General features: G+C 33.5%; 1 long non-coding RNA gene across 2 annotated transcripts in view; it reads left to right on the forward strand.

Moving 5' to 3' along the window:
• Positions 1-16,864, forward strand: part of LOC110262096 — a 54,726-nt gene extending 37,862 nt beyond the window's left edge. The window contains exons 2-4 of one of the 2 annotated variants that reach the window (XR_002346646.1): positions 1,540-1,575; positions 4,426-4,547; positions 15,441-16,864. This is a non-coding gene — a long non-coding RNA (uncharacterized LOC110262096). The remainder of the gene's footprint in view (positions 1-1,539; positions 1,576-4,425; positions 4,548-15,440) is intronic. The other variant, XR_002346650.1, reaches the window with a different exon arrangement.

Raw genomic sequence — 17,262 nt, forward strand, 5'->3', positions numbered from 1 at the left:
TTTAATATTCTAGAAGTAGTCCTTTTCAAATCTTGGACTTCTCAAAAAAAATGCAACTCCCAAATTGCTTATTTTATGGTGTGTTTTTGTCTTTTTTATTTCTCAATGATCATTTTTAACTCACCCAATTCTGCTCTTCTTGAATGTACAGATGACCCAAAAGGAAAAAACATAACTAAGTGCTTATCTTTTGGGGCCACATTAGATCTTTTGGGCCACTTGAGTTCATTTAGTAAATTGCTACTCCTGTGCCTTAAGTGGAACTCCAATAACCTAAAATCATTAATGCACTTAAAAATATGGCAGTTGTAATTGCCAGTGATGATAGGACATTTGCTTTCAGATTCTCATAGTAATGATTACAAAGAAAGAATTTGTGCCCAAAGAATTACATGATTAGCTATCAGAATAACATGGCCTCTCTTAAATTTGTAATAAACCCCTTTATCATCCAGTACTAAATAAAATATATTTCATAAAATGTTGCCAAAGATTTTGCTTATTCTTCCCTGCAAAAAGAGAAACCACATACACATATTCTGGTATTTCAATGCTTTACTTTCATTCTCCTCTCATATTTAACTAAATTACCACTTTACAAACCTCATGTAGTCTCCTTGGGAATTGGCACAGTATTTAACAATTTTGGTTGGCAAAGGGCTAATGAGTTATTATTCAATCCACTATGTCAAAGTAGTTATCAAATTTTTAAATAGAAAAACAATGGTTAGTTTTTTACCTACATTGAATGCATAATCACATAATTCTAATTTTCTATGTTGTACTCAATAAGTGCTCTGTTATCATAGGCAACCACTGCCAAGTAATTAGTTTTAGTCAATAGACTGGCTTTATGGCTCATTTAAAGCCACCCATTATCTTTCACTACAGTGTGACTCACCTTTGTCAATGTAACAATCAGAGAAAAAGCGTCTTTAAGATATGCATTTTCCTACACATGGGCAAATGCTACACAACATCTAATTCACCGTTCAAGACCCTGTTTTAAAAGCTCAGCAAAATTCAACATGAGTTTTTAGGCATCCTAATTTCCTGGATTCACTTCTTAATTACTCAGTGAGAGGTAAACTGGGTTCTGTAATCCTAAGGAGAAGTGATATGAGGGCTGTGTTTAACTGGTGGCTTAGAATCATCTGGAAATATCTGTCATCCTTAGGATGTCCATCTATCTTATTGGTGTCGTTAAGGGTAGCCTTTATGGATCATGTGTCAGTTTTTAAGCCTGATAATGAAATTACTTCATTTCTGCTATGCTTTTGTAAATTTTTTGCTGTGCTCTGTAAAGAGTTTTCTCTCAGTCAGGTATAAACATAAAATTGCTTTATTGATAATTGTTACCCACTTTGTTATCACCATTTTTGCTGAGCAGCAGATTACTCTTTGACATCTAGTCTGGTTCCACAGGTAGTTATTCACCTTAGGTTATTAAAATAGTTCTATTCAGTTATTGAAATTCTGTTCACCATATTTTAAAACAGAGATTCACAATTGGCTTAATGTTCTTCCCATCCCCCACAGCAGGATCAGTGAGACCCCAGTTGTTCACATTACCAGGTGGGTAAATTTGGTCTGCTTCTTTCAATCTTTTTTTTCCTCTGTCCTTAATCCCAGGAGATAGGACAAGGAGAAGAGGGAAAGGAGACTTTTTGATTGTGAGTGTACATGACAATTCAGCTAATTTCTTGAATTGTAATGTGGACAGCCACACATTGAAGGTAGTGATGCTGCGGTTTGTTATGGTGGTCATAATGTCTCAACTATTTTGGAGTTTAGAGAATAAATAAAACAACAGGCAAAAACCTTACTGAGGAGATCCTGACTCAGGATTTGGGGGCTTGTCATCAAGCTAATATTATTGTCAACTGGAGTTTCATTTGTGCTTTAATTCAATGGAATTTAATTCAACAACCAATTAATTATTAAACACTATGTGCTTGATACTTTAAGTTTAAAAATGGAGTCTACATTCAAGTTGAGAGAAAGATGTTTAAAAAGATACTTATAAAACGATGTAGGTGGATATATGTTATATTTTGGGATCACTGAGGAATTTGAAACTAACTCCAGTTGAAGAGATATATTATGGAAGAAGGAAACATAAATTGAGTCTTCTAGAGTGATTAAATTTTGAGTTGCAGGATTGGATTTTGATACCTGCAAGAATATCAGCCTCCCCCAGTGTATACTGAACTCAGAGAATGTGTAGAATTCTAGGGCTTTATTTTCTCACTTTAGCATATGGAACAGTCGGCCAACGGGGACCTGCTGTGTAGCACAGAGAACTCTATCCAATATTCTGTTATAATCTTTGTGGGAAAAGAATTTGAAAGAGAATGGATGTATGTACATTTATAACTGAATCAGTTGTGCAGCAGAAGTTATCACAAGACTGTAAATCAACTATACTTCAATAAAACTTTAAAAAATGAAACTATTAAGAAGGTGAAAGATAGTAATAAAATATGGCTTAAGAAATAGTATGAATAGTCCTTCTGAGGGTAAAGTAAATGGAAAACTTTAAAATTTGCAATTTTTTTATACTTACCAAATTAATAATCCAAAGTAAATATTGCAAGCATTTTATATATATATATATATATATATATATAATAAAATAACTGTAAAGGGCAAAAAAAGCCACAGCATATCAAGAATTTGCCAAGATTCAAACCAATAAAAAGCAATACTGAATTAAAACAAGACAATATAAATGATCCTAGTAAGTGATGCAAGAACATGCCTAAGTGAACATGAAATAAAAACAGGATTTTACTGGGCAACAGTTAGTGAAGGACAGCTCCTTGAAAACTAATATTTGAGACAAATGTTGAAGTAAAAGTATGCATGAGACCATTTTGTGCAGAAAGGAAAGAAGATATCTTGGAAAAGAAAATGACAGTCAGGAGAGGAAAGTATATAAAAACCAGTAACGCAAAATGGATCAGAAGAAGAATGAATTGGTCGAAATTGCTGACTGATTAGATTCCAGAAATGAAAGGAGGCAAAGAAGGATAGGAATTGAAATTTATCCAAAATTTTCAAAATTTTATCTGGAGATATAGATTGGAGAAGAGTTTAAAGACAAATACAAGAAATATATACTTGGAAGTCAAATAGAGTCAAATTTATGACCCTTCTTTTCTACATCCATGTAACTTTGGTAGATAAAGAGGTAAGATAATAAAAACAAATAGCAACACAAAGAAGTACTGATCAGACAATTAATGTCTGATTTATATTTGAAGGTTTTAATAAAATCTTTAAATGATGGCTTTTAAATCACAGCAATCCAAATTTTAATGGAAGACATTTCTTCTGTATATAAAAATGAGCCTCATAAGATCAAGGGAATAAGAGAGCTGAAACTTTATACACATTTATCAAATTAATGTATAAGAATATAGATAGTTTCAGGTAGGCATCTTTTGGATATCAACAGAGAAAATTGATACATTAAGAAATACCAAAAAATTCACCTACTTTCTTAGGATGGACCCTATATATTTAGACCACTGTTTTTCCAGAATTGGAAATTTTATTTACTTTTGAGAGAGACCCAGAATCCAGTAAAGCTAAACTCAATAATTAGGAAGATTCACTATGAAGGAAGCTGAGCTGATTGTTGGGTTGTAGGTCTGTGGAAGAGAATGATGAAAATGTGGAAATAGCTATGTGTTCTTATGTTCCTTTACTCCAATCTCAACCTTCGAAGGTAAGAATGCTTGTCAGTAATGATGAGTTTTTGCTCTTCTTCTTTATTATATGTCCTACGACAAATTAGAGTCAAAAATGATATCAGGAGTTCCCGTCGTGGCGCAGTGGTTAACGAATCCGACTAGGAACCATGAGGTTGCGGGTTCGGTCCCTGCCCTTGCTCAGTGGGTTAACGATCCGGCGTTGCCGTGAGCTGTGGTGTAGGTTGCAGACGCGGCTCGGATCCTGCGTTGCTGTGGCTCTGGTGTAGGCCGGTGGCCACGGCTCCGATTCGACCCCTAGCCTGGGAACCTCCATATGCCGCAGGAGCGGCCCAAGAAATAGCAAAAAGACAAAAAAAAAAAAAAAAAAAAAAAAAAAAAAAAAAAAAAAATGATATCAGAGAAGTAGCAAGGGAAAATACATGTTACACTAATGTCAAGCCAGTTCCAGGATTCAGGGTTCATTTGTAATTAACACAAATGAAGAAAGTATATAAGATTAATTCAGTATATATTGTCATCTTTTTAATTTATGTTTTCTATCAACATATTATGTCCTTGAATGCATTCTCTTAAAGGTGATTGTACAATATGTAATAATGGCACAAGTATCTAACTAAGTCTCAAATGATTGTTTCAAAATTTAGAAATCAAAAGTGAGAAAAATTCCAAGTAGAATTACATTTTGAAACAGAGTTTTAACTTACAGAGATTCCTGATGATGACATACACACACCTATGATTTTTTTCTATGTCTGAAGAAACTCAACTTTTCGGTCATTGAGGCTGTTACAGTTTACACAGTAGTTTGGAAAGAGAGAAGCTTCAAAGGTAAGAGACTTGGCTTTGTGCTTTTCTCAAATGTTGTCTCCTTACATCATGTTGACTTCTTTAAGTTTCAGATCTTTATTTATGACACTACAACCACCATAGTTGTTAACATATACAAGTGATAAATACATGAATACATTGTTCTGAGAAATTTACATTTTTAATTCATTTAATCCTCATATTAGTCTATGAGATAGATACTATAATTATTCATATTTTACAGATGGGGAAATTGAGGCATATGGAAGAATAAGTTAATAGAATCAAATAGCTAGTATATAGTGGGGCTAAAACTTATACCCAGGCTGTTTGACCTTACTTAACATAACAAATTTATTTTAAATAGTATATTGTAGTAATATTTAATTCATAGTGTTATCCTTCATATCAAATAAGGTAAAATATGCAAAATATTCATTGCTGGCAAGATATTTCTTAAATATGTTTTATTTATTAAAAATATTAGTTGTTACTCTGCACAACAGATTTTCCTGAATGAAATCTCATTTTAAACATGATTACTATATTTAAAGGTTTACACATATTTGCATAAAGATTGTAAAAATCACATACTTAAATGTATATTTCATTTCTACCCATATGCAAAATTGTGATATGTGTCCTGTTTAAAAGATAGTTTAAAGTCATTAGACAGTTTAAAGGACAGTTTAAAGTCATTAGAATCCATCTGTGAATCAGTATGCAATATGTAGGTTAAGGCAAATAATTGTGCTATACTTGCAAGTAACCAATGTAGATTTGTCATGATCCAAACAATCTAAATGTAAGCTAATAATATAAATGTTAAATTCAATGTTTAAGCTACTTTTCATAAGTAGGCAGTAATTTAATTTTTATCGTTCTGATTTTCTTCTTTCTAAATGTATTTGACACATTGGAAGTTTTATTTGGCTTAAATGTATCTCTGAATTTCCTATGATCAAAAAGTGAGAGCTTATCAAAAATGTCCATTTTATCTATTCTCTAAAAAAAAGTGACACTCAGCAGAAGGAAGATACATATGACAATCATAGGTGCATATATATTTTTCAATATCAAGATTTTATATTTGGAATTTATTTTTAGTTCAAGATTTGATATTTTAATGTCTATTAAAATAAATTCTATCTTAATCATTTGAGAGCTTTTTAGCTTTGAATTAGTTCTAGATAATATGCAATTCTTGGTTTTCATTTTTTTCCTGCTCCACCCACACCCATTATGGGACAAAGAGAAAAGATGAAGTTCCAGGTATTTTTAATTGACATATTTTGGGAAAGAATGAATATTTTTTTCTTTTTATTGCTTTATCATGAATTATTATCACTTACTTCCTAAATTATTCTCCAACCTAAAGGGCAAATTTTATCACCTGATGCAATTCTAACACTTCCTTTTCCCTTGCTATATTTTCCCCATAACACTGCTACTGTTTATCGTATAATTCAGTTTAGTTATTTTGTTGTTATGTTCCTTGTTGTTTATGGTGGTAGTGGTGATATTTGTATTTCTTTTTTCTTTTTTCTTTTTTTTTTTTTGTCTTTTTGCTATTTCTTTGGGCCACTCCCGCGGCATATGGAGGTTCCCAGGCTAGGGGTTGAATCGGAGCTGTAGCCACCGGCCTATGCCAGAGCCACAGCAACGCGGGATCCGAGCCGTGTCTGCAACCTACACCACAGCTCAAGGCAATGCCGGATCATTAACCCACTGAGCAAGGGCAGGGACCGAACCCGCAACCGCATGGTTCCTAGTCGGATTCATTAACCACTGCGCCACGACGGGAACTCCGATATTTGTATTTCTACTTCCACTAGAATATAAGCTATATAAGAGTAGATATCTTTGTCTATTTACATTGTTGTTACTAGTACATACACCAATGCCTAGTTCCTAGAAATCACTCTTTGGTTTTGTCAGATGTGTGTATGCATAGGTGGGTAGATGGACAGATGCTTGCATGTATTCTGCAAAAAAGCTGTTCACATTGGTTGTAAATAGAAACATTTTATTACAATTTATTAATTGATTAAACCAAGATTAAATAACTTTGTATGAAAGCTATCACTTCACAAGACCATTGAATCTGACAGCAGTTATTATAGTTTGGGGACAGAATATAGTTGAAACAAAGTATAGGTTGTCCACTAAATCCCATGATTTTATTTCTAGGTTACTCTTCCTTTATAGCTGCAACTCAGTTCTGGACAGTTTACTTGTAAAAGCCAATCACATAAGTTTTTACTTTACTTAAAGATAAGGAAAGTCAGGTTTATAATAGCTTCTTCAGAAATGGGCATATTTATCCAAAGACTCTTTCAATATAGCTTTCTTCTCAATTGACTGCACAGAATTGCAGATTTCATTAAGCTCCTGGTAAGTATATTTCTTTTTTTTTTTCAATTAAATTTAAGTGGCAGTTCAGAGTTAATCTCACAAAAAGATAGTTTGCTTATGTTACAACTTCAGAATTTTAATACATTTATTTTTATCATTTTTACTAATAAGTTTGCAAAATATCAAAACAGAGAGGAGAGGACTCTTTGACTAAGTGACCTTCACAGAGCATCTCAGGTCCTTTCTTCAGATTTGTGTTCTGAAGATTCCTTCCTTCCATTTGTAATCACCCCATTTTGGCCACTGTAACAATCTCACACAGAAAAGGCATGCTGGGTTGACAAGCTAGGTCCTTTGAGACTTACTAAGGATGTCTGTGGGAACAGAGTGATTCCTATTTTTACCATGACCAAGTTTTGCCAGGCAAAGCAAGAGTGGAATCAACATGCAGAAATATTAAAATTTATTTACCGAAAATTGAATAGAGCTACTGAATGAAACACATGCACATAAATCTTTTATTCAAGGTTTATTACTGTCAGTTTTCCACTCAGAAGACTGGGACTATATTACTTTAAAAATAAAAAAAAAGCAAAAGCCTATTTCAATTGATGATGTTAAATTGAGAATGGGCAGTGTCTTCCATCTCATTCATATTGCATTCCCAGTTCTTAGCATCTTGCCTGTCTCATAATAGAATGTTACTTAGGACTGTTAAAATAATGTATACTTGAAGGAATGAATCCAGAAATGAAAAGGAAACAGAACAGTTGTAAATTCAATATCACTGGGTTAAAAGCCTCTACTCTAGTTAATAAAGGCAATCTACCTGCTTTCCCCTTAACACTAAAGATTCAACCAAATCACAATTATAAAGAAAAGAAATCCAAATGTAAAAAAATAAAATTCTGAGACATTTGACAAACCAAATTGTACAATTAAAATTACTTAAAAAGACTGAAATGGTCCCCTTTTCAGTGAACGATTTTTAGAATAGAACTTTCCCTTCTAACCAAAGAGATTACGTTTTATATGGCACACAGATGTTATCCTATTAAGTCGCAAAATCCATATTTTCCTAATCTAAAAGATAGAAAATAAATTCATTTAACGAAATAGTAGCAATATTAAGAAACCTTTTACAGAGGCATGACATGTTTTTGAGTCTATTCATTATAAGTATAAGCATTACCTCCTTGACTTAAATTCTACCTTTATGAAACTTCTATCAATTTCAAGACACAGTTAGTATTCTATAAATGATTTTTGATATTTAGAGCCAGATGGAAATAGTCATAGTACTTCTCAACAAACTATTTTTTGGAGGAGAAATTAGAAAAAAGAGATTTTCTTTTCAGCTAAATCCTGACATTGCTTTGGCAACATTATTGCACTTGCATGCACTTAAACCACTTAGTCACACTGGGTTCTCTGTGTGTGTCAGAAAGAAAGCTTTTATATATTTTTTAGTATTAGAACATTTCATGATACCACCATGGCATTTCCAATTCTTTTGAGCTTGCATTCAGTGCTATGGATGAATGAAGACAACTATTGAAATTTAAACACCGTATCTTCCTTGTATAATTTCCAATGTTACTTCAGGTCCAAATTGCAAAGTGTCACAAAGAATCTGCATCTAGCTTATTCATGTGCAGGCAGCTGTGTACAAACAATGCTAGAATAATTAAACTTGTTGTATTTATGTGAGACTTATTTTATGCTGATATGTTAATATACTGATATGCAGATAACTTCAAACTAAAATGAACATGATTAAATTTTGATGAGAATATAAATCTTTCTCAATTTTGTCTCCTATGGGTTACTATATTACATAGGGATTAATGGTTTATTGTCAATAGATGCAGAATTTTGCCTTCGGGAAGGATTAACAGTGGGATCCTGCTGTGTAGCACTGGGAACTCTGTCTAGTCAATTATGATGGAACACGTAATGTGAGAAAAAAGAATATATACATGTATATGTAACTGGGTCACCCTGCTGTGCAGTAGAAAAAATATATATATAAAGAAATAAAAAAAAAGAAAAAAAGAAAAGAGATTCATATGGCCTCTGAAAGTCACTAAAACCCTTATTCTAAAATCACAAAAGGTTTGGGAGAACTAGTTACGTGCCTAGAATTTTCAGTCAAATGTGATAAACATATACATGCTGATATACACATATATAAACAATTGTGTGTTTATACTTAAGTGCAAATAATTGATATATACTGCTTATTAGCATTCATTCTCTTTATATTGCAGAGTTTTTGCAATAATCCCATCATCTTTCAGAATATCCCTCAGAATATATTCTACATATAACTTTAGAAAAAAACAGAACAAATCATTAAATATCATTTTTATATTAATTTGCTTTACATCTTCAAACAAATAATACATGGATTAGGAGACAATGTATTATTAACAAATGTCAAAAGACCTTAATTTAGTTCTGGTTTTGTTATCAATCATGTACCTTAAGCAAATTAGATATAAAATCCCGTTACTGCAGTTTCCTGATATAGAGACTGAGTATACTATTATTTGTTCTAATATCACATTAATGTTCTGTTAGAAAATTTGAAGACAATTAAATCCTATAAACATAAACAATGTCAAATCATGTAATAAAACAAATGATACAAGAGGAATAATAAATTCTTTATTCTATATATTTTGAGGTACAAATTTCAGTGATTTCTTGAGTATTACATATATATTCATTTTTATTAGGTTGATTTCCTGTATATTTGGTTTAATTCAACAAATATTAATTGAGCACCTAGCCTATGCCAGTGATATATGAAATTACCATTTCAGGGAACATAAAACGAATAAAAAATAATGCCTGCTCTTAAGGAGCTTACAGTCTCTCTTAAGGAAACAAGGGCTCAATAGTTAGAATATAAAACAAAATATCTATTCCATAAAAGAGGTCCCAAAAGATGTCATGAATTTCAAGAAGGTTATCAAGTAGCATTTGATGTGAATATTCAAGAAAGGATAGGACTTTCCCCTCCCCACTCCTCACTTCCAAGACTGTAAGCTAGAAGTCATTGCAGTCAAGTGGAACAGTAGGATAAAACTCAAAGAATTTAGAAAGGGTGAATATGTCCTAAGAAAAATTTGTAAGTTAGAGTAATCTAGAAAGATATATTAGAAAACTTAAAGAAAATCGTAGGTTTACACTTTGACATTTGCACCTTAGTCAATATCCCTGAGCCAGGACACCAATAAGTTGAGGATCCACATTCAGGTAAAGGAGCAAATTCTATTTAGGAAGACCAGTTTGACATAGTTATGGTGATGAATTTAGGGATGGGGGCATAAGGGCTATGACATGAGTCAGGATGCTCTTATACTGTCTAGACCAGAGAAAATTTAAGTCATTTTCAGTGAAAGCAGAATTAAGTTTAAAAAGAGTTAACCATGACAGAAATGAGGAAGACACAAGGGACATGGAGGCAAAGATGATTCTATAGGTTTTGAGCATAGTTGAACATAGTTCACAGGAAAATAGCAGCATAATGATGGCCCAATGGATGAGACAGAATTCAGGAGAAGAATTTGATTTTTAATGATTAAGGGGTCTCTAGAGATTACTGATCTGGACAATGAAAAGTAGTATTCAGCATAAATCTTGAATCTATATGAAAGAGATGGGCCTGGAGAATGAGGTCAATTTGGACAACATTCATTGAAGGGTTGTTGTTGTAGTGAATGGGATGGGGCTAAAAAACTGAACTTAGAGCAATGGAAAATATTTACAGTTAAAGATAGAAGGAGGAATAGGTGGCATGCAGGCAATACATAGTGTCTAAAACAATCAGAAAAAGCCAGCAAATATAATAACAGGCACCAATGTTGGTAATTTCAAAAAAGTTGGTAATTTCAAAAATTAGTCATGAATAATTAATCAAAAATAACTGAAAAGAATGAATTTGAGGAGAAGTCTTTGAATTTGGCTTCTAAAGGATCATTGTAGGGGGATTAGAGTCATGCCACATTGCTTTATCAATATTTGACATCCTACTCTGACTTTTAAAAAGATGGTAAGCAAAATAAGTGTGTTTTCTGTGGTGCCATAGAATTTACAGTGTAGCAAGTTCATGAAGGGCAATTCATCATAATCAAATACAGTAGTATTCAATTAAACATTTGATAATTGTTTTAAAGCAAGAGAGAGGAAAAATAGAATAAACTAATTTGGTCTAAATGATGAAGAAAGGATTCTCAGAGGAACACTTGTATAAGCTGAGATGAAGAATGAACTAGGCAAAGGGGAAAGGGCTTAGAGTATTTGAGGGATGGGGAAAACAGGCAAATGGCCCTGAGTATGGAGGTAGCATTGGAGAAACTGAAGAAAAGCTACTTGTCTGAAGCAACATGTGCAAGAATAAGAGTGAATGAAAGTGGTAGGGTAATCATTCATTCCTTCGTCTTAATTTGATGAGTCTCAGTTATAGATTGCATAAAATGATAGGTTCTGTGAAGTACCACTACCCAGAAAACACAGGATATGAGGCTAGATTGGTCAAAAGAAGCCAATCATTCAGGTTTTCTTATGCTAATTTAAGAATTTCAGTTTTTATTTGGTAAGCAGTGGGAAGCCATTAAATAGCTTCAAGAAAGACAGTGGACTTATATTTGAATTTTAAGATATCTATCTCTCGCTATAGATAGGTAGAAATGTAGGTAGGTAGATAGATAGATAATCTAAGTTACAAGTTAAAGAATGAGTGAGGGGGGTCAGTGTCAGATGTAGAAATCTATGATGACAAGCTAATGAAATGTCCTAGCAAGAGTTCCTAGTAATTGTGTCTAGGGTAGTTACATCAGAGATGGTGGCAAGAAGAGAGATATATTTAGGAGGCAAAATCAAGATGTGGTGATGGGTGTTATATATGGATGAAGAATAAGAAGTATCAAGTTTGATTCTCAGGTTCCTGGCTTATCTTATAATGACTGTTAGAGCTATTCTAGGCACAATAAATAGCACTGGAGAAGCAGTGGCTATTAATATACCAAGGTAAAACAAGGTTTTGAATGTTTCATTCAATTGTAAAATGAAAACCATCAATTCAGCCACACAATGATAGTCCCATTTCTGACCAATGACTAGCATTGGCTTGATTGAGAAAATCAGTTGCATCCATAGAGTTCATCTCTCTTTCCACAGCTAATTAGGATGGGGTTTGAATCTACAGAACTGGTTTCATTAGCACATGCCCAAATCAACAGAGCTAACCAGGCCAGAAAGATTAAAAAAAAAAATTGTGATGAAGATTACTTTCATGTGCACTGTACTATTTTCCAGAACAAATAAATTCAGTTGATAGACCATTGTTGAGATCAACAAATAATTAGTGTACAGGAGGGGAGAGATAAAATGGAAAAATAGTCTTGAGGAACATGTATATTATATTCTAAAACAGAAATTTTATGTTTCTCGTGGCATGCAAACTCTATTGTTACTCATAATTAATGTGCATGTTATTACTTTCATTAATTACAAACAGGATTTTTGCCTTTTTTCAATTAATGTTTCTCCATCTAAATTTTGTATTAAGTAGGCTGCATTAAGGAGAGCATATTTTGACTCTATAATGTCACCTGATTTCCTGTGCCAACATGCGGCAGCATCCAGTGATGTTTTGCCTTGGTAATATCCTGTTTTCACTATCCCAGCGCAATTCTAAGGCCTCACTAGGCAGACATGGGGACATGGTATTTTTCCTCACTTTCTTATGCCTCCACATAAAATGCCTAAATCTACATTTTCTAGGCCACTTATATCTAGAAAAATCCACTTTCGATCAAGAAACAAACCTCCCAATATCTTTCCCTACACTGAGCCACTGTCTTTTTTCTCCCCAGGATTTTTTGTTACATTTTGTTTTGATTTTGCAGACTACAAAATTAATATATATTTAATGTCAAAAAAGTATGAATCTAGGAATGAAATTGAAAATCGAACGGTGCCCAACCATACCTACCAGAGAGGAAGAATGTTGCAGGTTGAGATATACATATGCAATGCCATGTATGCTTTTAACCCAACAGTACATAGTAAACCTATTTATGTGTTATATAAAGTTCAAGCCCACTTAAAAAAGAGATTCCTTATTTTCTCTCCTATAAATAGTTGTCTTAGTTTGGTTTTCTTAGAAGCAGTCTTTAAGACAAGGTTTCAGTGCAATATTTTATCTGGAAGATGATTCCAGGAAATTCTAGTAGGGGTATAAGGATGTGATAAAGGAAAGGAAAGGCAACCAATAAAAAATTCTCTTAATCTAGAGACCACCATGGATAATGAACTTGGTCCCATGGGGAACTCTAAGAGTCCGTAGAACAGGCATTTTGGAGTTACTCTCCCTCAGGGCTAGAAAGCTAGGGCATTATGTGTTGGTTGAGGACTGATGGTGCAGAATGACAGAAGGGCTGGTTGTGGCGGTATTCATTTCTGGTACTTTTGAACCATAGCGCATGGGCAGGCCCTGGCTCCTGAGTAAGCTCTCACACAAATGGTAGGCTTCAGGCTGCATAGCTGTATTAAAGCTGGAGTCCATACAGGAAAAGCATAACCATGCTTTACTGTGTCATCCCCTTACTGATGGGCACTTATATTATTTCCAATATTCTCACTATTATGCATGACTCTTTACATGACTGTCCGATTATCACTGTTTGACTCCTAGAAGTGAAATTAGGGAGAATTCAAAAAAATAAAATAAAAACAGTAATATTTGGGTATATTTTGAGATGAAGAGATGCAACTTTCTTCTCCTTATATGGTTGTATATCTTTATCATATAACTTTAAATGTAACATTCAAAATTTTAATGTAACATCTAAAATATCTAAATTGTTAGCCCCATTTATTTGTTTTATGCCTTCTGTCACTGCCACGAGAAAATATTAGTATTTTTTGAACTAAAATAAAGGTACCTCATATTATAACAGGACTTAAAATTTGTCCAATTTCCATCCTAGGATAAAGACACCATTGCTTTTAAAAAGCAACAGAGAGAAAAATGTTTATTATCTACAGCTAGACAAAGAGTTCTTAGATGATACCACACTTATAATCCAAAGAAAGAAAAAAATAAATTGGACCTCATCAAAACTAAAAACTTTTTCTTCACAAAATATCATGTGAAGAGTATGACACGATGAGGTACAGATTAGGAGGAAGTACTTAAAAGCTAATATCCAGCAAATGACTTACATGTATAATATTTTAAAAAGCTCTCAAAACTCAACAGTAAAAAAAAATCTAATTAGAAAATGGGCAAAGGACATAGCTAAACATTTCACAGAAGAGGATATTCAGATGGCAGATGAAAAGAATGCTCAACTTCATTAGCCATTAGGAAAATGCAAAACAACAATTAGATATAACTCGTAAAAAAAAAAGTGACAATTCCAAATGTTAGTGAGAATGCATAGAAACTGGATCACTGGTACATTGCTGGTGGGAATGTAAAATGATGTACCCACTCGGGAAAACATTTTGACAGGCATCTGGTCTAAACTAAACATACAATTACCATAGCATCCAACAATTGCACTGGTGAACATTTATCTTGAAAATGGAAACTCGTGCTCACACAAAAAAAATGTGTATGTGAATGTTCAAAGCAGCTTTATTTGTAATAGCCCCACCCTGGAAACAACTCAGTGCTCTTCAATGAGTGAACGGCTATACAAACTGTAGTACATTCATAATATGCAATACTGCTCTGCAACATAAAGGTACAGAATTCTGACACATGTCACAACTAGGATAAACCTCCACGGAATTTTATGCTGAATGCAAAAAGGCAGTTTTCCAAATTTATATGATGTATGATAGCATCTCTATAAATTCTTGAAATGACAAAATTGTAGAAATGGAGAACAGATACAGATTGTTGCTAGATTATAGGATGGGTTGGAGGAGGTGAGGCAGGAGGGATGTGGTTATAAAAGGGTAACACTGAACTGTGTATCTTGTCTGTGGTGCTGAATACATACAGATGTGGTAAAAATATGCAGAACTAAATACACACATATAAATACATGGTGTTATCATTGGGGGAAACTGAGTAAAGTACACACAAGCTCTCTCTACATTATCTCTTATGACTACAAGTGAATCTATAATCTCAAAGGAAAAGTTCAATTTTAAATAGTGAACAACATCTCTGTCTAGAATATAAACACATATGTAAAGATTATGGTAAGTTAAAAAATGACAAACTTGTGCTTATTAACAATTGTCTAATTTTTCTAATATTTGCTGATTCTAGAATAAACATGATTATTCAAAAAAATTTACATTATACAATAATGTTAAGAGGCTTACTTCATTTGGGGGGGTGCTAATATATTTCATGTCAAATAAATAAGAACATTAAAATATTATAGAAAATCCTTCCTTGTCTATCTCCAAGATAAAACAAGGAAAAGGAAATAAGGTTTAGTTCTGAAAAGAAGTTTTAAAGATCTTGTTTGGGAAGAGGTAACTTAATTAAGCCAATGTTTTTTAAAAGTCTCTTCTCCCTGCCAGATCCTTGAGATGCATTGCCTCATTTATTCATCATGGTGTTCTGAGGTGAGTACAGTTATTACTATCCCATTTCTGCAGATGAGCAAAAACTTTTGTGGTGCTTGTTACAGGCCAGCAGTGTTCCACGTGTTTTACCTATATGAAATCATTGATTAGATAACCCCCTTTTACTGATAAGGAGCCTAGGGAGATTATGTAGTGAAGAACCTGACAGTTTCACCAACTGCGCTACAGTGTCTCCCGGAGCACAAAGGTACAAGCTTTCTAACCAGCTACTCAAGGTCACACAGCTCTACTAGTGGTAAAAACCAGGGTTTGAACTTATATTCTTTCCATGACACCAATCTTGACCAAATTGCGGCTGTTTTGACCACAAATGTCAGGATTATTTAAGTGGCTTTTTTAAAAACTAATGTCCTCTCCTTTCCCCCAGCTCTACTGAATCAAAACCACTGGTGCCAATATCCTGGCATCTCGATTTTCAGCAACCATTCTAGGAGATTTCGGTTCACATTAAACTCAGAGTCCAACTGCGTTATAATACACAGAGCAGATTTCCCGAAAATGTAAGTGAAATACCTACTATAATTATAAACTCCAAATGTCATTAATCTTAAGATTAAATTTTTTTCAACTTTAATATCTCTGAAGTAAGATGCCTGTTAAAACTGACAGTGTCTTGCAGCCACAGTAAAAATGTGGATTTTCTTCTTCTTAGTGGTACATAAAATAATTTTTTAGATTTCAAATCATATGGCGATTCACTGGATGATCAAATACAGAAGACATAGCATATTAAATACTGTTCTTTCCAGTCCTGGGTTTCTGTGAATAGGTGCCCACCTCCATGCTGTGAGAGACAGAGTGATGGAAATGGGGCTGGATATCATTCATCAGACCTTGATTCATACACACCATGGGAAAGTCACCAATCATTATGGGTTAGAACAGATGAAATAATCTATGTGAAAACACTTAGAAAACCATAAATCATTAAATTAATGGCATGTATGTATGAATGTGTGCATATGCATGGGCTTGAAGTAAGATTATTAGAGAAAATGGAAGCAATTCTAAAATGCTTATTTCCAAACTTGGCCCTTGTGCAATGTAATAGATATGATGACTCTTAACTTGACTCTTCTTTTTCTAAGACTAGTCAGCATACCAATAAAAATGTTCACTAATGCTTTCTATGTTTTAGGACATTGCTTACATAGTTTATGTCATTTAAGCCTCTTAGCCATCCTATAAAAACCATATTATTACTGTGAATATTATACCTATTTTACAGGAGAGGAAACTGAGTGGTTAGGATGTTAAATAAGTTAGCTAAAATTGTAGAATGAGAAAGTGGTGGAGAGTGAGTATGAACAGAAGCAGTTTGAAATAGGAACTTGCTTGCTGGAGTACATCCAAGGAAAATTTACTCTATATACTAATGTACACACTGTGAATCCACATAACCAGGAGGGAGAAAGTGGACAGAGAAGCCATGTTGTAACCACAGTCACTGTGAAGGAAAGAAGAGAAAGCAAGAGGAGCATGTGGTGAATATTTGTTTATTCCTTTTCAAACTTTCTTGACCTAAACATTTTATTTTCATTTTTTAGATTATGCGCCTCTACAAAAAGCATCTTGTACTATAATTTTCCTCTTCTCTCCTTGCTACTATTGTGCATAATCTAGTTTGATCAGTTTAATTTTTAAAATTAGAAAAAAAAATTTTTGGTCCCACCTGTGGCATGTGAAAGTTCCCAGGCCAGGGATCTAACCCAAGCCACAGCAATAATAATGTTGGATTCTTAACCTGCTGAGTCAC

This window comes from Sus scrofa, chromosome 1 (genome assembly GCF_000003025.6).
Source record: "Sus scrofa isolate TJ Tabasco breed Duroc chromosome 1, Sscrofa11.1, whole genome shotgun sequence".
Lineage (NCBI taxonomy): Eukaryota > Metazoa > Chordata > Mammalia > Artiodactyla > Suidae > Sus > Sus scrofa.